This window comes from Sapajus apella, unplaced genomic scaffold (assembly GCF_009761245.1).
Source record: "Sapajus apella isolate SASKATOON/1434 unplaced genomic scaffold, GSC_monkey_1.0 scaffold26, whole genome shotgun sequence".
Taxonomy (NCBI): domain Eukaryota; kingdom Metazoa; phylum Chordata; class Mammalia; order Primates; family Cebidae; genus Sapajus; species Sapajus apella.
This window is the reverse complement of record NW_022436966.1, coordinates 24,582,354-24,602,041: the sequence shown is the minus strand read 5'-3', so window position 1 is coordinate 24,602,041 and position 19,688 is coordinate 24,582,354. Positions and strand designations below refer to the sequence as shown.

General features: G+C 45.6%; 1 protein-coding gene across 2 annotated transcripts in view; it reads left to right on the top strand.

Annotated features, from left to right (window-relative positions):
• STON1 (stonin 1) overlaps window positions 1–19,688 on the top strand; it is a 60,856-nt gene that overhangs the window by 9,472 nt on the left and 31,696 nt on the right. The window lies entirely within an intron of this gene.

Here is a 19,688-nt window from a genome sequence, read left to right as displayed (position 1 = left end):
AAAAAAAAAAAAAAAAAAAAAAAAAGAAAAAAAGAAGGTCTAATCAGAGACACTTTTGGGGAGTGGCCATGGTTACACCTAATATCTTGATTTTTTTTTTTTTGAGGGGGAGTCTCGTGCTGTCACCCAGGCTGGAGTGCAGTGGCGCGATCTCTCCTCTCGGCTCACTGCAACCTCTGCTTCCGGGGTTCAAGCGATTCTCCTGCCTCAGCCTCCTGAGTAGCTGGGATTACAGGCATCTGCTACCACGCCCAGCTAATTTTGTATTTTTAGTAGAGATGGGGTTTCACCATGTTGGCCAGGCTGGTCACAAACTCCTGATGTCAGGTGAACCTCCTGCCTCAGCCTCCCAAGGTGCTGGGATTATAGGTGTGAGCCTCTGCGCCTGGCCATATTTGGATTTTTTTGATAATCAATTTAGATTTATTTTGGGTGAATTTCCTGAAACTTTTTGGACAGCCAGTTTATTTTGCTTCTGTCCCAGCTGTTAGTAGCCCTCCCAGCCTATTGCTGGATCTTTCTATAGAATATCTATGTTGTTACTTAAGAACCATGTTCCTCTTAACCAGAAATATCTCTTTGCCTTATTTGTTGGTGCTCCTGCCTTTTAGGAGATAAAAGCTCTTGGCCGGGGGTGGTGGCTCACACCTGTAATCCAAGCACTTTGGAGGCCAAGGCGGGTGGATCACCTGAGGTCGGGAGTTCAAGACCAGCCTGACCAACATGGTGAAACCTCGTCTTTAAAAACAAACAAACAAACTCTTTATTTCATTCTTAATGATAACTTTTTTTTTTTTTTTTTTTTTTTTTGAGATGGAGTCTTGCTCCACGGCCCAGGCTAGAGTACAGTGGTAGGATCTCGGCTCACTGTAACCTCCGCCTCCCGGGTTCAAGCAATTTTCATGCTTCAGCCTCCCCAGTAGCTGGGACTACAGGCATGTACCACCACACCCAGCTACTTTTTGTATTTTTAGTAGAGATGGGGTTTCTCTATCTTGGCCAGGTCTTTCTTGAACTCCTGGCCTCAGGTGATCCGCCCACCTCCCAAAGCTCTGGGACTATAGGCAATAACCACCTCGCCTATAACAAAGATAACATTTTAAATGCAAAGACCCCAGAGAGACTATGTGAGGTGTAAATATCAGATAGATCCACTTCTGGGACTAGGTTTTCCCAGGAGGGACTATGAAGTCCCTGAGTGATTGAGGAGTCGGTAGGGGTAGGGAATCAACAAAGAGGTGGCCAGAGGAGACAGAAGAACTGAAGGTATTTTTTCGAGAATTTTACAAGACCTAAAATCTGCCTGTTTTATTACAGTCATTTATCTGGGCCCTGTGGAATCTGTATTTGGCTCAGAGCATGTTGCTTTTTACAAGTGTCTCAGAAATAATAATGATGATAGCTACGACTATTCTTTTTTTTTCTTCTTTGGAGTGTGTATGTGTCTAGACCTCTGATCATGACTTTTTAAGTAGAAGAAAAGACTGTCATGAAAATAAAACATAATTGGAATTATGGATTTGCCTTCATATAAATATCTGTGGCTCGAAGCACAAAAATAGCTTTTCCATGGCAGAGCTAAGTCAGGAGTTCATGAGATATTGAGCATTGATAATCTAATTTAAAACAGCTATGGCCCAGAAATTCAGAGACAGGGCTGACACATTGGCTACTGTTCATACCTTTGAATGTTTTCTTCCTAGCTTATGGTAAATCGTATTTAGGGACAACTTGGAGGGCCGGGTAGGTAATAAGGCCATAAGGGTTTTTGTTTGTTTGTTTTTTGAGACAGAGTTTTGCTCTGTTGCCTAGGCTGGAATGCAATGGCATGATCTCGGCTCACTGCAGCCTCTGCCTCCCAGGTTCAAGTGATCCTCCTGCCTCAGCCTCCCAAGTAGCTGGGATTACTGGCGTCCGCCACCATGCCTGGCTAATTTTTTATTTTTAGTAGAGATGGAGGTTTTACCATGCTGGCCAGGCTGGTCTTGAACTCCTGACCTCAAGTGATCCACCTACCTTGGCTCCCCAAAGTGCTGGGATTACAGGCATGAGCTCCTGAGCCCGGCCATGAGGTTTGATGCTACAAACCTTGTTTTTGTTGGCCCCAGTTTAGTGTTAACATGAACGTAGAGAAACATTTTAATCTCAATATTTTGCAACCAGGAATCCCTCCTAGTGCAGCTCTAGGCCTGTTGCTCATTTGTGGCTTGAGGCCGAGCCTTATAAATTTTGTGAAAATCCCGGTACCTCTGTTAGTGTTGGCTTCAGCTGAAGGTGCCTAGTTGAGGTCATTCTCAGTAGAACACTGGTGGTCAGGTGCTCCTGACTTTCAGAAGAATTTACCTTGTTGAAAAAATGTCATCAGGCTTTCCTGGGAACTGTCTGATAGGCTCGGACTTGCCTAGGTCAACAGGTTTCTTCAATATGGCAGGACATTGTTAGTTTAGGCATCTGACATCATCTTTATCGATCATCTGACTATAAAATCCAAGTGAGAATGACTCTATACCACATGCAATAGGGTTTAGCCAGTTTTCAGCAGCCCCTGCTTGTCGGCATTGGCCTCCTCTGCACCCACACATTCCCATCTCTGCCAGGTGTTCCAACTTAACTGCTCACACGTGGGCACCCATATGGGTGCGCAGACCCCGGCCAGCCCCGTGTCCCTGCTACAGACTCCTGCCCCTAGCGGCCGGCTTGCCGTCTGTCTGACCAGAGGGGCCAGCTTTCCGTGATTCTCCTGAGGGCTGCCTCAATTTGCTCCCTGCCTTCGGAGACGGAGACACACAGAATCTCCTCACCAGACAGGCACCAGCTCCTTTAGTGGTTTCCTCATCTGCCTGTGCTCCTTACTCTCCGTGGCTGTGAACCACCTAGTTCCTTTAACCTTATGCCTCCTGGAACTTTTCTGTGTGTCTTCTGATTTGTTACTTTGCTTGGACTTGACTTCTGGGTGTTTCCTGGGCACTGACCTCACTTTGTTTAGGACTTCTCTACCTCCACCCACTTTTGATGTATGTGGCTTATGCATTCAGCCCCTAATTACTGAGCAGCTCTGTGTCAGGAACCTACATATTGCAATTGGTCATGATGCCAAGGCTGACATTACTTTCTGGGGCCACCCAGTCACTTTGGAGAACGATAAGGGTGATGTTGCAGTTCTGCAAAACTTTGGGGAGATTTCCCCATGCCACGAGAGAGGTATATGAAAAACAATTCCTTCTCTCCTCTTATATTTCATGCTTAAAATATAAATTTGTGGGGTAAGAGTTGTCAGGTTTCCAACCTTGCCTTTCCCGAGTTCCTGCCATAGCCTCCTATCTGATATTCTTGCCGTCAGCTTTACCATCCTCTGGTCTGTCCTTCACTCTTTCTAAAATTCTGATTTGATCCTGTTTATTGTCTCTTTTAAGTCTTTTCACTGCATCCTTGTTTTCTTTTGGATAAAATTAAGCTCTATTGTGAGACAGAGTGGCTTCTTCGACCTCACTTGGCTGTAGTTCTCTCTCCCTGTGTCACGTGCATTAACTCCTGGCTCCAGCCTGGCTGTCTACCTCTAGTCAAGCTGTCTCCTGCCTCCCTGTCTTTGCACACACACTCAGCTCTGTGCACTCTGTTCTGCCTGAGCATATCAGCCTTCAAGATTTAGCTCTGAAGCTCATGCTTCCATGAGGCCTTTGCAATATTCCAGGACCTGCAGCTTTGTCCCCATATCACAATTATGGACACTTGCCACCATCATTCCTGCTAGTCTTGATTAGACGTCTGTCGTTGGGTCCTCACAGAACCATGGATTTGGCTTTATCACATGAACAAAGTATTTCAGAATTATCTCCTAGATAGAAAATGCCTTAAGCTAAAGGACTATGACTGTATTTTTATTTGCAGCAGTGTGTAGTATAGTTTTGAGTTCTCAGTTGTTGCTGTTGAATGAATGCATGGAAGAATTATTATTTAGAGATGGGGTCTCGCTATGTTGCCCAGTCTGGTCTGGAACTCCTGGCCTCAAGTGATCCTCCTGCTTTGGCCTCCCAAAGTGCTGGGATTACAAGTATGAGCCACTGCACCTGGCCGTGCAAGAATCAATTCACACACACCTTCCACTAGACTGCATGAACACACACCAAGACATAGATCCCAATGGGAAGCTTACTTCAAATCTTACTGAGAATATTTACAAAGCACATAGTAGGTGCTTAATGAGTTTCTGTTGAGTCAAATAAAGAATGAATGCACATGCACACAAACTATGGAAAATTTACCTTGCTTCCTTTTTAACTACTGTGTAAAGAATATGGGGCTGGAAAATAAGATTAGAGCTCATGTTTATCTTTTCAGATGTGTTACTCCAAATGAATCATTTGATCTCTTGGGACTCTTATTTCTTTATCTCTCAAATGAAATATTAGAAAAGATAATATTTAATGCCCACTGAACATTCTGACTTCAATCATTATTAGGCTTAAAGTCAAATGACCACTGCTTTTCATTAAGTGGCATGAATTTGGGACTCTCATTTTTAAGCCTTACCATGGAGCATGTTCATGGCATGCCCTTAGCACTGGGCAGGGCTACAAAGATGAGACCAAGAGATGGACCAGAGTTTGCCTAAAGTGAAGCAGGAGGCCAAGACCTAACAACTGTTAAGCAAACACAGAGCTACGGGGCATGGCCAGGATGAGAAGCCCTGAGTGAGGCAGGGACAGCAGTGAGTGTCCTATGGCAGTGTGGCGTCAAAGCTGGCCTGAGATCACCAGGAAACAAGTGTGGAAGTAGGCTGGGCGGTGTGCGTTCAGGGATACACTGAAAATGTGCCCTGCTCTCAGGAAAGACTTCCAGAAATCTCAGTGCAAGCCATCAATGCCAGCTGTTTGTCCCAAGTTATCTGAAGGTTGGGTAAGTGAAAAGTGTTCAGATTTAGTCGATGTCCCCCAGAGCATAGATAGAAGCCAGGAGGAGGTTAATTTGGGGTTAACAGGAAGAAGAGTTTAATCTTGTCCACATGATAATGAGATGAACTCACTTATACAGTAATGAGGTCTCTATCATTGGAAGAATTTACGCAGCACTGGGTAATTCCTCATCAGAGATGTTGTGTTAGGGATTCCTGAATTGTGAGGGTTGGGCTAGATATGGCTTAAAGATTTTTCTCTGCTTCTCATGTCCTTACCAAATCAGGTCTAGGTAAATACTTCCAGATTGCGTAGCTCTTCCTTTTGTGATATGATCTCGGCATGCCCTGATGTTCTGGTGGCCAGCCTTTGGGAGCTCTTTAGTCTTTGAATGCCCCCCTTAAAGTGGAGCTCCTTGAATGGGACCTCTTGTGCCCGGATGTGGCTTGGCCGGGGCCTTTCTAGGGACATGACACAATTTTTACAGGTAGTGGACTTCTTTATTATTTCCTCATCTGTTTTCTTGCTCTGAGCTGAGCTGTGAAAGCACATGGGATTGAGTCTCAGCTGCTTCTGGTACATGCTTATGCCACCTCAGATGATGGGAGACTTTCTTTCCTTCCATTTCACTTTCATCTGCTGGAGACCCTGGGGTAAATGGAATCTACACACTGACTCTGAGGCTCTGTGCTGGAAACTTCCATGACCTTCCATTCTTGCTTTCTCAAGAGCCTCACACTTTACCCCAAATGCTTGCTTTCTCTGTCTTTTGTTTCTTTTCCTCTTTCATTTTTCTTTCTTTCTTTGTTTTTCTTTTTCTTCCTTGAGACAGGTCTCGCTCTGTTGCTCAGGCTGGAGGGCAAGGCACGATCTCGGCTCACTGAAGCCTCCGTCTCCCAGGTTCAAGCGATTCCCAAGCCTCAATCTCCCGAGTAGCCAAGATTACAAGCATGCACCATTACACCTGGCTAATTTTTGTATTTTTAGTAGATATGGGGTTTTCACCATGCTGCTCAGGCTGGTCTTGAACTCCTGATCTCATGTGATGTGCCTGCCTTGGTCTCCCAAAGTGCTGGAATTATAAGCATGAGCCATTGTGCCCGGCCTCATTTTTTTTTTTTTTTTTTTTTTATCGCTTCTTTCTCAACCCTCCATGCCCACTGAATACTATAACATTTTTACTGTGCAGTTTTTCTTTTCAAACTCTTGGCCCTCTTGGTATCCTAGTGAATAGGAATGTGGGCGGCTTCAAAGCTCCTTTGTGTACATGAAGAAAAATGCCCAGAGAAGTTAGTGACTTGCTTAATTTACTGGCAGAGTCAATGAGCCCGGAACCCAGATTTCTTGACTTTCCTCTCAGCCTCTGTCCTGGAGATCACAGTGCATTTGCTAATAGCACTGGAGTCACAAAGAGCAGCAAGCTGTTTTCCCTCTGTGTGGTCATTGTACCAAAATAATTTATCCGGGAAATAATCCCAGGCCTCCATAGACTCAGTGAGACCACACTGAAGTAAACTAAAAAGAATAGCAAGAGCAGTAGAATTTATCAAGTGCTTCCTATTTTTCAAAGAAACTTTTCAGTCCATCACCTTACATGATGCTCCCCAAAGCACCCCGAGGTAGAAGAACCCATCCTTGACCCTTGTAGGTGAAGGTCAAGGATGGAGTCCAGGCCTGGGGTGTGTGGAGGAGGCTGCTGGTCCGCAAACCTTCCGTGGAGCTATGCTTCAGAAAACCAGGGAGAGAGGATGAGTTGTTTCCATCTGGTATCAAGGGTGTGGAGACCCTGAGTGTGGACCTAGGGTTCTGGTTTGTCAGTTGGTTTAAGAAGCAGCCTAGCCTGGGTGTGGTGGCCCACACCTGTAATCCTAGCCCTTTGGGAGGCCAAGGAGGGTGGATCACCTGAGGTCAGGAGTTTGAGCCCAGCCTGGCCAACATGGTGAAACTCCTTCTCTACTAAAAATATAAAAATTAGTCGGGCATCTGTAATCCCAGCTACTCAGGAAGCTGAGGAGGGGAAATGGCCTGAACCTGTGGGATGGAGGTTGCAGCAAGCTGAGATTGCGTCACTGTACTCCAGCCTGGACGACAAAGTGAGACTCCATCTCTGTAAAAAAAAAAAAAAAAAGCAGCAGCAGCCTAGTGCCAGGTTTGGAGGTAGGAACTTGGCTGGGGATGGGCAGGGGTGGTAGGGTAGCCTCTAGTCCTCAAGATCAGGCCACCTCCAGCTGAGCAGGTTGGGAGAATGTAAGTCTAGACAGGAGGGAAGAGTGCTGGCTTGGGAGCCAGTTGTTAAGACATGGGACAGCTGGGCTGTGGTCCCCTGGGCAGTGAGATGGCTTCTGGGATCTAGTAGATGCTCTAGTTACGGATTCTGAAGTGTGGAGCAAGACTTGCTCTCACCACATGGGAGTCTTGTCAGAATCTTAGATTATTCAATTGTTTATTCAGCAGCTATCAACAAGCACTCAGTAAATAAATACATCTTTTTTTTTTTTTGAGGCAGAGTTTCGCTCTTGTTACCCAGGCTGGAGTGCAATGGCGCGATCTCGGCTCACTGCAACCTCCGCCTCCTGGGCTCAGGCAATTCTCCTGCCTCAACCTCCTGAGTAGCTGGGATTACAGGCACGCGCCACCATGCCAGCTAATGTTTTGTATTTTTAGTAGAGACGGGGTTTCACTGTGTTGACCAGGATGGTCTCGATCTCTTGACCTCGTGATCCACCCGCCTCGGCCTCCCAAAGTATGGGGATTACAGGCGTGAGCCACTGCATTCAGCCTATAAATGTGTTTAAGATGTATTTATTAGCCAGGCGCAGTGTAATCCCAGCTGCTTGGGAGGCTGAGGCAGGAGAATCACTTGAACCTGGGAGGTGGAGGTTGCAGTGCGCTGAGATTGTACCACTGCACTCCAGCGTGGGCAACAAGAGGGGAACTCTGTCTCAAAAAATCAAAAAACCAGAAAACCCCACATAACTGTTCTTATGAAGATATATATGAGATATATATTTATAAATATTCTAAATTCTAAATAAATATAGAATGCATGTATTCTTTTGAATGCACATAACCACACCATGGGAATATATAATATTATCCTGTATTTTATGAATTAGGAAACTGAGACTCAGGATGATAATTGGTTTGCTCAAAGTCCAAAGCTCCTGTTTTCTGAATTCTTTCACTGATGTTTATAGTTGCTTTCTACATGTTAAGCAGTTCCTAAATTTCAAGGTGTATGTCTGGAAGACAAAAAAAGAAAAATGCTTTCAGAGTTACTGCTCAAGGCATTACTTTATCTTTAGGGACTGGAAAACCTAAATGCAGAATTGAAGTTCAACTTAAGTCCTTTTTGTTAAACCTCCAAGTGAGCATTATATGTTTGGAGTTCACTCCTTTTCATTTTCCTTAAAAAAATTTTTTTGTAACTATTTTTGTCTTTATTTTACTGGTTTCTGTATATATTATTATTTTTTCAACTTTTAGGTCATTTTAGATCTAGGGGGATACATGTGCAGGTTTGTTATCTGGGTGGCATTCATTCTTTAAGTCAGTCAAGAACAAGTCTTCTTCTTAAACTTGGAATTAACATCTATGCTCTGGTGTGTCCTGACCTGTGTCAGGCACCCTAGTTATGTGGCCAAGTGGAACATCACAACAGGGAGAATGGGTTGAGCTATTATTGGGGGTTTCCTGTGTAAAGTGGTAATGGGTGAGAGGCTTGGGGACAGAGTGCAACTAATTTGATTCCTCCTGCAGTGAAGGAAGGTCACTGCTCCAGTGCTCCCAGGGTTGGGGTATGCAACTGAGCTCAGAACTCAAGTACTCTTCCCTACCTTCCATGGCCTGTGCCATGACTAAGGGCCAAGCTCCTCTGCCCCTGCCCCTGCCCCTGGCCTCGTCCTGTAGGCTCAGCTCGATGCCCCAGATACCTTCCTAACCTTCAGATAGTAAAGCCTCTGCTCTCTGTGGCTGCCTGCCTGACTCTGGGTGTGGGGGTGATTTGATGGAGATCCTGAGCTGTCTGGCGGTGAATTTTTCTCTGACAGAATGTCCTTTTGCTGCTTCCTCTCCCTTTCCTTTCCAGTCAGAAGCAGCTAGTCTCCTGCACTTTCTTTGGCATGGCTCTTGCCTTGCAAGGAGCATGTAAAAAACTCTGGGATGAGTCAGAACCTGGCTGAAGTGTCAGGTACATTTACTAAACATTTTTTGGGCTCCAGGCCCTCAGCCTATGCCAGGGCAGAGAATCCAGGCATGAATAAGATCCTATCATCCCCTGTGCTGGAGCTGCTCCCAGCCTAGCGACCTGAGGAGACACCCAGTACCCACTGTGACAAGTGCTGTTGGGATCTCCAACCTGGATTCCTGGTTAGTCACCAACTTCACCTGCTCTGAGGGTTAGTTCCTGGTGTCCTGTGTTCTGGGTGGACTCTTCAGGTCCTGACATCTGCTGTGGAAACCCAGCTCTGCTTTCCGTGGCTGCATTGCCTGCTGCTCCAGTGGTCTGTTGCTGCAGAGCAGCTACTCCAAAATGTTGAGGTTTTTATCAGCAGATGAGTGAATAAATAATGGGGCATGTCCACACAATGGAATATTATTCAGCCTTAAGAAGGAATGAAATACTGATGTAAACTCCTGTATGGATAGGCCTTAAAGACAAAATGCTATGGGAAATAAGCCAGACACAAGAGGACACGTACTGTATGATTCCATTTATATGAGGTACTTAGAATAGACAAAATCATGAAGACAGGGTAGAATGGTGGCTGCAGGGGCTGGAGGGAAGATGAGTGAGGAGTAATTGTTTCATGGGTACAGAGTTTTTGTTTGGAAAGGTGAAAAAGTTTTAGAGATGGATAATGGTGATGGTTACACAACAATGTGAATATATTTAATGCCACTAAAGTGTACTCTTACAGGCTGGGCACAGTGGCTCACGCCTGTAATCCCAGCACTTTGGGAGGCTGAGGTGGGCAGATCTCCTGAGTTCGGGAGTTTGAGATGAGCCTGGCCAACGTGGTGAAACCCCATCTCTACTAAAAATACAAAAAAATTAGCAGGGCATGGTGGTGTGCACCTGTAATCCCAGCTACTCAGGAGGCCAAGGCAGGGGAATCACTTGAACCTGGGAGGTGGAGGTTGCAGTGAGCCGAGATGGTGTCACTGCACTCCAGCCTGAGTGGCTGAGAGAGACTCCATTTCAAAAAAATAAAATAGATAAAAGTGTACACTTACAAATGGTTAAAAGGGTAAATTTTATCACAGAAAACATGTGCAGGTTGAAAACCACAATTTAATATTTTCTCTTTTGCTTCTGTGGGTTGGTTGGGCTCAGCTGAGTGGTTCTTGCTTGGGTTTCTCATGTAGTTGCAACATGATGGCAAATGGACATCCAAGGTGGTGCCCTGGAGTGGCTGCTCCATGTAGCTTCTCTATCTGGAAGAGTAGCTGGGCTTCTTACATGGTATCTCAGACTCTGACAAGTCAGAAATGGAAGCCTTTGGGTCATTTCAGGACTGTGACCAGAATTGTCACAGCATCATGTCTGTCACATTGTACTGGTCAGAGCAGTGACAGGGCCCACCATATCCAAGAGAAGGGGAAACAGAGCCTTCCTCTTGATGGAAGAGGGACAAGGTGACATTTCAAAAGAGCAGGGGATGACAGATATTGTTGCTCTACCTTGGAAAACCTCTGACCTGAAGCACAGTTGCAGGAGTGCTCAAGAGTTTAGGCAGAAAGGCAGCTTCAGGGGGACACATACTTCTCTGTAGACCTTTTCTTTCTTTCCTTTCTTCCTTTCCTTCCTTCCCTCCCTCCCCCCCCCACCCCGCTTTCTTTCTTTCTTCTTTTTGTTTTTTTCTTGGAGTTTTGCTCTTGTTGCTCAGGATGGAGTGCAATGGCAGGGTCTTGGCTCACTGCAGCCTCCGCCTCTCAGGTTCAAGTGATTCTCCTGCCTCAGCCCCCTGAGTAGCTGGGATTACAGGTGTGTGCCACCACTCCAGGCTAATTTTTGTATTTTTAGTAGAGGCAGAGTTTTACCATATTGGCCAGGTTAGTCTCAAACTCCTGACTTCAAGTGATCCACCTGCTTCAGCCTTCCAAAGTGCTGGAATTATAGGCATGAGCCACTGTGACCACCTATTGACCTCTTCTTAGCAGAATTGATCCTCATAGATTGAGTTTTAAGGGACCTTCGAAACTGCTTGCTAGCAGTGACTTGTTCTTAAGGCAGAGAGAGAAGCAGAGTTAGAAGAAAACCTAAATACTGGCCTCATGGTTCCCAGGAGAGGCAAACAGCTGTGGGGACTTCACCCAAAGAATTTCTATGTGCTCTGAGCAGGAGTACAAAGTCTGTTGGAGAGATGGGTGTGGGGAGAGAGCAGAGCCCTGGGTGGCGTCCAGTCAAGACCAGCCATCACGTTAGAGGTGGTGTGAGCCCCTGGTTCTGCTGGGCTGGATCTGTGAGGAGCTACTGAGCCTTGCTGGTCTGGGCTGTGCATAGATACCTGAGATGACTCGGGCTTCCTGAGGAGACTGAGTGTTACTGCTTTATTTATTTATTTATTTATTTTTGAGACAGAGTCTCTGTTACCCAACCTGGAGTGCAATGGCATGATCTCAGCTCACTGCAGCTTCCACCTCCCAGGTTCAAGCAATTCTCCTGCCTCAGTCTCCCAAGTAGCTGGGATAACAGGCGCCCACCACCATGCCCAGATAATTTTTTGTATTTTTAGTAGAGACAGGGTTTCACCATGTTGGCCAGGTTGGTTTCGAACTCCTAACCTCAGGTGATCTGCCCACCTGGTCTCCCAAAGTGCTGGAATTACAGGCATGAGTCGCCGTGCCCACCTGTTACTTCTTTAAATTGGACTCAGAGTTGGGAGGAAAGAGGCTAGCCTACCAGGGGCTCAAGCGCCCAAGGTTGAAAGTTAGAGATCTGTAAATTTAAATATAGGCCAATGTTGAGAATGCCAGTTGGCAAATCTAGTCATTGGCTCCCACGTGTGCGTTTCTTCTCAAACTTTACTTTAAGTGCAAAATTCTTTGTTAAAGACTTTGGTAGTCTTTGCAATTCAATAAAGTTCAAAAGCATTTTACAAGCACTCCCCATAGATTTAGAGACATGAATATTTATTTTTGTGTGTGCTGAAATCTGCATTTGAGACTAAGACATTACTAAAGTAAATGCCAATCTTTTATAACTAGTTTGGTTTAATAAAGAATTTTAAAAATCTTTCTCTATTTTGACTATTGTTCAAGTTGTTACATATTCGTACACATATATATCGATGTCATTCCATGGAAGTAGAGAGGAATAGAAGCAGACATGCTGTTCTCTGTAATTCAGCAGTACTTGCCCGTGTCCACAGTGATGCGGACATTTCTAGGTGAGCTTGATGGTCAGCAACAGCTTAGGACTGGCCATGGACAAACCAGTATGCCTTTGATTTTGTGGCACACACAAAATACTGTGAGTATCTGATCAATGGCTTGTGGCCCAATTTGGGCCGCCAGAGAAGAGACCTGCCATAGCTATGATCATAGGGTGTGTAATTGGATTCTGTGTCTGCTTACTGGGGTGAATAAAGCCAGGTGGGAGAAATTCTTTTATGCTGGTGTTAACTGGCACAAGACCCAAATAACAGAAACACGAGCAGAGGATACAACGGCGAATGGCTGGTTTGCTGCCACATGTTTGTTTACTCAAGCAGATGTCGTTTCCCCATGGAGCCTTCCTTGCTCCTGAGCCGGGGCTGCATGTGATGCTGTTCACTCCTAACCTTCCAGCGCACTTTAGCAGAGGAGGATGAGGACATTTTATCTTTCATTTGTTGTTTTCTCTGGTCTTTCCTACCAGGTTATAATGAGCAGGAATCTGTACAGGTTGAGCATCCATAATCCAAAATCTGAAATCTCCAAAATTAGGACCTTTTTGAACGCTGACCCGAGGCTGAAAGGAAATGCTCAATGGGGTGTTTCAGATTTTGGATTTTCAGATTAGGGATGCTGAACTGGTAAGTATAATACAAATATTTCAAAATCTGAAAAAATCTGAAATCTGAAACACTTCTGGTCCCAAGCATTTTAGATAAAGGATATCCGACCTGTAGTAACAACAGCTTCTATTTAACATCTTCCCCATGTACCTGGCATTTTACAGATCCTACTTTATTTAGTATGTGCAAGAACTCTTTAACATAACTGCCTTACTCCCTTCAGGTTGCTATAACAAAAAATAGCTTAGATTGAGTAGCTTATAAGAACAGAAATTTCTTGCTCACAGTTCTGGAGGCTGGGAAGTCCAGTATGAAGGCTCCAGTGGACTTGATGTCTGATGAGTTCCTGTTCCTCATAGTTGGCACCTTCTGTGTGTTCTCAGATGGTGGAAGGGACAAACAAGCTCTCGGGCCTCTTTGATAAAGACACTAATTTCATACATAAGGGCAGAGCCCTTTTGACCTAATCAACTCCCAAAGGGCCCACCTCTTGCTACTATCACATTGGGGATTAAATTTCAGCATATGAATTTTGGGAGACATAAACATCCAGAGCATAGAAGTAACTAAGGTTATCTTTGTTTTACACCTGAGAAGACAGGGTCAGGGAATTGAAGTAACTTGCTCCATGTCGTTGCTAGGTAGCAGCAGGGCTAGGATTCAAACACAAATCTTTCTAACTTCTAAGCCCTTTCCCTGCCATGCCACCACAGAATCAGACCTCTGTGGTTTCCATGGTGCTTAACTCAGAACCCAGCACTTAGGGGATGTGGTCTTTACTGAATGAATAAGCAGGGGATGTGTAATACAAGAATTTGTACCAGAGCCTTTGGCCAACATTTCCCCAAGGCCCAGCATCCGAGGGTGGAGATCCTGGGTGACTCTCTGCAGATACAGTCCTTCACTTCCCATACAGGCCATTCCAATCTGAATGTAGCTTGTTTAGTGTGTGGGAAGGAATTGCATTTTAGGGTATTAGATATCCTTTCTGGGTGATTTAGTTACCTGTCTCCTCTCAAAACGCTAAAAACAATTACACAGTAATTAAGATAAATTACTTGACCAATTTTCATAGCAAAGTGATTGGTTTCATTTATTCCCCCCTCCCCGTCCACTCCCTGCCACTGAACTGTTAAGTCCTGAGATCTTTTTTATAAACTTCAGGACCTCCTGCTCATCTTCAGGAAAGACAGTGGGTCTGCAGGAGAGAGGGAAAGGAGGAGATTTGCATATTTAAAATGTGTGATCTGAGCCAAACACCCTTCAGCTAACTTTATCTCACGTCTTTTCCCCGACTTCCTTTGAGAATTCAGAATCAAAATCCAGGCATCACTATCTAGTGACCACGGGCCCTGCACCCCAGCCCAACCCTGGGGACCCTTGGGGATCATGCCCTTTCTCATTTGTCTTTGAGTGCCCTGCTCTTTCCACTGAAGAGCCCACGGAACACATGCCAGCAGGCAGCCCTGAAAGCAAGCCTTGTTTGCAGATCTTTGCCTGAACGAAGGCTGCTTGTCTGCCTCCTTCTGAAGGCCAGGGGTGGGCTACATTTTTTGGAGAGTAGGAAGTCCTGGGGTCCTCTTTGTGCTGCTCCTGCGAACAGAAGGTAGGTAGGATATGAAGAGGCAGCCATTGCTAGGGCAGCCAGAAATCGGTCCACACAGGAAACAACACAGCTCCACAACTGCAGTGAGCAGAGCTGCAGAAACCCAGGAGCTGGGTGAGAGGGTCGGGGGTAAGATCCAGGCTTCTTCCCTGGGACCCAGCATCCATACAGGGCAAGCAAGCCACGTGCTCCCTTGCTTCCAGATGGGCAGCCTGGCCTCCCTAAAATTGGCCTCCACTCTATCGACACCCACCTAATCAGCGAGCCCCAATGTCTTTCCTTGTCTCTGGTCTCTGCGGTTCTTCAAAGACCCGTGAGGAAACTTTTCTGCCCTGGAGGCTCCTCCATCTCCTGGTTTCACCTTAGCCTTTCTGGGTGTGTCTTACTTTCTCCTTTTCATTTCCTCTTCTTGTAAAGTGATCCCGCCCTGGGGCATTTCCCAATGTCCTGCATTCAGCTCTCATTTAGCCCTGAAAGACTCTCACTCTCTACCTCTAGCCCTTGGTTTTCTCTCTAGGTACTGCCTCTTGTCTAGCTTCTTGAATGAGCTTTCCATGTTGGGGTACTTCAGAGCTGACCAATGTGTGTAAAACCAGCTCCCTGTCCTGCTGGTTTTACGCACATTGGTCAGCTCTGAGGTACCCCCCACATGGACTCTGTCTTACCCTGTCACTCAGGCTGGAGTGCAGTGGTGCGATCTCAGCTCACTGCAACCTCTGCCTCCCGGGTTCAAGTGATTCTCCCGCCTCAGCCTCCTGAGTAGCTGGGACTACAGGTGCATGCCACTACACCCAGCTAATTTTTGTATTTTTAGTAGAGATGGGGTTTCACCATGTTGGCCAGGCTCATCTCAAATTCCTGTCCTCAAGTAATCCACCCACCTTGGCCTCCCAAAGTTCTGGAATTACAGGTGTGAGCCACCACACCTGGCCTCACTTTACTTTTGATTAGTCTTTTTCCCAATTATTTTTGACATCTTCCTGTGCTGGTCTGACTTGCTTGATGAAGTAGTTCCTTTCATTTTACACATTTTTCAATTCAGAACACACTGGGATTGCACCTTGATAGTCTGTTGTCAGAGAATGAGAGACCAATTCCGAGTTGTACAGAGACCTCAGAACTCTCAGTGGGGGCCTCTGCAGGCTTGGCATCACCTTGCTGCTCAGGGACTCCAGGCTTGTAGCAAAGGTGAATGCAGATTTGAACACCCTGCCCACACTTGGGATAATAATTTGTTTAAAGTACCTACTGTGAGCAATTTTGCTAACATTAATTTATTTGGTCCTTGTGAAGTGGGTGTTACTTACTTGCACTTTACAGAAGAGGAAATTGAGGCCAAAAGATCTGAAGCCACACTGCCTCAGAGATGCTAAGTAGAAGACCTGCCATGAGTGGCCAGGAGACTGTCATGAAAGCCAGTTACGCTAAATCCCTTTGCTCTTCTGCCTTCTTGGTTTGAGCCTTTGCATTGGCCAGAGCACAGAAGCCTACGAAGGAGGAGCTCCTTTTAATTGGGGTTCAGAAGCTGCCCATCTTGCCACCTGCAGGTTCTGTGGGTGGAGAGCAGATCTATAGGCCAGGCAGATGGCTGGTTGAGACCATGAGTCCTAGCACTATGTTCAACACAGGGAAGGCTTCTATTAAGAGAGCTTCCTCCTTGATAACTTGGACAACACTTGGTTATCCAACATATTGGGTGCTCACTTTTCCCAGAGAGAATAGGCCAAGAGTTCAGTGCCACTTACTCAAATTGTAGATGACAGGCTGAATGAGCTCGCCCTCTGTAGTAGGAAACTGAGGAGGGTTCCCAGAGGTCTGTGAAGGGCAGATGACCAGGTGTGGTGACATGGTCAGGTTGAGGGGAGACAGACTGTGGCCCCATGGCCCTAGTCAGAGTGCCCACTCTGCAGCATTGCAGAGACCCATTCCCATGGGAGAGTCTGAGCCCCCTGATTTCTCCACCTTAGCCAGGAGAGGCCTGGGGCCTGTGGGTGGGAGGCTTGAGTGCTGACAGTCAAGAGGGACTGTGATGAGAGCTGCCAGGTGCCACGCTCAATGCCCAGAAGACGCTCTGGGGAAGAAAGCTCTCACATGTTTGTCAAGGTCAAAAGCAAGAGCTCATTCCAGTCATGGTTTGTGTGGAAGCTCTTTGGTCTGCTGTTTGGGAAAGGAAAGGTAGGGATGTCCTCCTATGAACACTGCTGGTGTCCCAGGGAAAGAATCTGTGGCTCTTGCTTGTCCTGAGTGATGCTAAGAAGCTGCTACAGGCACAGAGCCAGTTCCCATGGTCATAGCGGACAGTTGGCAACAGAATACAAAGACCAAGGTGTCCAGAGGTAAAGGTGGACTATGTGTTCCCTGGTCTCAGACACTTGTATCTTCAGCAGGCTCCTGAGGGTTCTGAGGCACACCTTCCATGTGTGGTTTTTTTTTTTTTTTGAGACAGAGTCTCACTCTGTCATCCAGGCTGGAGTCCAGTGGCGTGATTTCAGTTCACTGCAGCTCAGCCTTCCAGGCTCAAGCAATTTTCCCACATTGGCCTCCCAAGTAGCTGGGACTACAGGCACATGCCACCATGCCTGGCTGATTTTTTTTTTTTTTAACTTTTAATAGAGATGAGGTCTCACTATGTTGCCCAGATTGGTCTTGAACTCCTGGACTCAAGCAATCTGCCCACCTCAGCCTACCAAAGTGCTGGGATTCCAGGTATGAGCCACCGTGCCTGGCTTCCATCTGGGTTCTTAAGGAAACCTACCTGTTTCTCCTTCCCCTTAGAGGCCGATGACAGGCTCTGGGAAGGATTGCCACGAAGAGACCTGTAAGCTCTTTCTGATAAGGATTTCTCAAAGGCATTTGACCATGGATCTTTCCCCACAAACCTATTAACTTTTCTCCACTTTGAAGAACTGGTCATAGCAGACAGTTGGCAACGCAATATAAATACATTCTTGAAGATAACGTCTTGAAGAATGTCTTCAAGTTTAAGTTACTGTCACAAAATGCCATAGACGGGGTGGCTTATAAGCAACAGTGATTTATTTCTCATAGTTCTGGGGGCTGAAGTCCAAGATCAGGGTACTAGCATGGTTGGGTTCTGGTGAGGGCTGCAGATGGCTGATGTCTCATTATATCCTCACGTGGCAGAAAGAGAGTGAATTGGATCCTCTGGCTTCCTCTTCTTATACGGGTACTAATCCTATTCATGAGGGCTCTACCCTTATGACCTCATTACCTTCTAAGGGACCCACCTCTAAATACCATTACATTGGGGTTAAGGTTTCAACATAGGAATTTTGTGGAGACACAAACATTAAGTCTATAACAAAGAAGGATCCCTAAGCAGGGAATTGGGCCCAGGAATCTAAGACGGAACTGTATGATCAGATCCCCAGGGCAGAACAGAGGTATGGTCATAAGTTAGGCAGAATGGAGACACAGTTCTAGAAAAGGATTCATAACAAGTTGTCTTGATGGTAAACCAAACTTCAGAGTTGGGGCTCTTTAGCTTCCTCCTGACTAGAGAAAGCAGGTGTTCTAAAGGCTAGAGTAGGGACAGAGGAGGAGAAAGGAAAACTAACATATATTGAGTACTTTTATGAGGCATTTTACTGAGGTAAAATTAATATTACCATTTTACAGATGAGGAAACTGTGGCTCAGGGACCTGCTTAGCAAATTTCTCTAGCATCTATGGCAGTGACACAAATATGGTATGGAAACATCATAGAAATGTCATAGTAATAAGGATAAAATTCTAAAATCAGAATGCCCCCCGACTCCAAATCTTTTCTTTGTTCATGTAATGACCATTTCCTGGGACTGGCCAATTTGGGTTGCATTCTGTTCTTATTACTGTCAAAGGTAAACACAGTTGGACATTAGTTAAAATGGTGAGAATAGATTTTAATTGGTAATAACTACTGCAACAGGAAAAAGAGTCTAGCTTGAACTGAACTCAATTTCCATTTGTACAGAGGTGACTGGGCATTTTATTTTTTATTAAATTTAATTAATTAATTAATTTCCAAGATGGAGTTTCGCTCTTGTTGCCCAGGCTGGAGTGCAGTGGTGCCATCTTGGCTCACTGCAACCTCTACCTCCCGGATTCAAGTGATTCTCCTTCCTCAGCCTCTCAAGTAGGCGGGATTACAGGCACCTGCCACCATGCCTGGCTAAGTTATCTATTTTTAGTAGAGACAGGGTTTCACCATGTTGATCAGGCTGATCTCATTCTCCTGATCTCAGGCGATCCACCCATCTCGGCCTCCCAAAGTGTAGGGATTACAGGTGTGAGCCATCGCACCCGGCCTGTGACTGGGCATTTTAAAGGGAGAATGAGCTCAGGCAAGTCAGGGAAGTGAACAATTACAAAAAGTGGAAATGAGGGGTCGGTCCATGTAAAATCCATCTGGGTTTGCAAACTGGCATTTATCAAAGTTAGGCTCCTACCCTCCCACTGAGGCTGGAAGGCAGGGGCCCTATCACCAGGCTTTGATTGAAACAAACATTGAATTATTCAGGCAGCCTGTGTTTTCTCAGGCAGGTACTTTAAGAGGGTCTGGTGTTGTAGGGGTGTGGTCTTGAGCCATTAGTGTTTGTTCAAGATGGCACAGCCTGAAGTTGAAAGGCCTATTCAAGAAGCAGGCTCTGCGCCTGACTAGAATTTGGTTGAAGAGAGAATTTATGTCACTATTCTCTAAATTTAGGAAATAAACAGATTATTACAAGAAGATTTTTTAAAAAAAAGCTGACACCAAATTCATGCTGGAAAATTGAAGGTTAAATGCCATAGGGGAGGGGCAGTGTTGAGAAATTGAGCTGGAACCAACACTGACAATATTTGAAGGCATGGTTAGGTTTTGCTGGGGTTTAATATTTTACAAATGTTATTTCCTGTTACAAAGCTGAACTAAATACCACACATGTTTGTGATTAAGCATTATGAGCTGCAGAACATATGTGCTAATTATATGGTTCATGCAGCCTGTGGGCACTTTACCCATGATCTAAGATGAAGGTGAGGCTTTTTAAAAAACAAACAAACAAAAAAAATGGGGTTTCACCATGTTGGTCAGGCTGGTCTTGAACTTCCGACCTCAGGTGATCCGCCCACCTTGGCCTCCAAAGTGCTTGGATTACAGGCGTGAGCCACCACGCTGAGCCGAAGGTAAGGCTTTTTTTTTTTTTTTTT